Source organism: Diachasma alloeum, unplaced genomic scaffold (assembly GCF_001412515.2).
Source record: "Diachasma alloeum isolate Michigan unplaced genomic scaffold, Dall2.0 Dall_scaffold_00849, whole genome shotgun sequence".
Lineage (NCBI taxonomy): Eukaryota > Metazoa > Arthropoda > Insecta > Hymenoptera > Braconidae > Diachasma > Diachasma alloeum.
Window position 1 is genome coordinate 8,836 of NW_021680970.1, and position 296 is coordinate 9,131.

The following is a 296-nucleotide window of genomic DNA, read 5'->3' on the forward strand; positions in this document are numbered from 1 at the left end:
GCCTTTTTTTCATCCCTTAATTTCAATTAGGAGGGGAAAGACAAATTTTTAATTCGCGGGTAAATGGTGAAAAGTCACTGTGCGCCGAGAAGAAAATTATGTTTCTCATTGGCCCATGACTTTTGTCGTAGTTTGTATTTTTTGGTACAGCGATTAAGGGATGCAACGGGGATCGATTGATGGGAAATTTAATTCTCCATTACACCGTCTGGGTTTCATTCCTTAATATTAATTAGCCAGCAAATGAATCACCTGAAAAACATTAAGAACATGTTGAGGACGAGGAGAGCATAAAT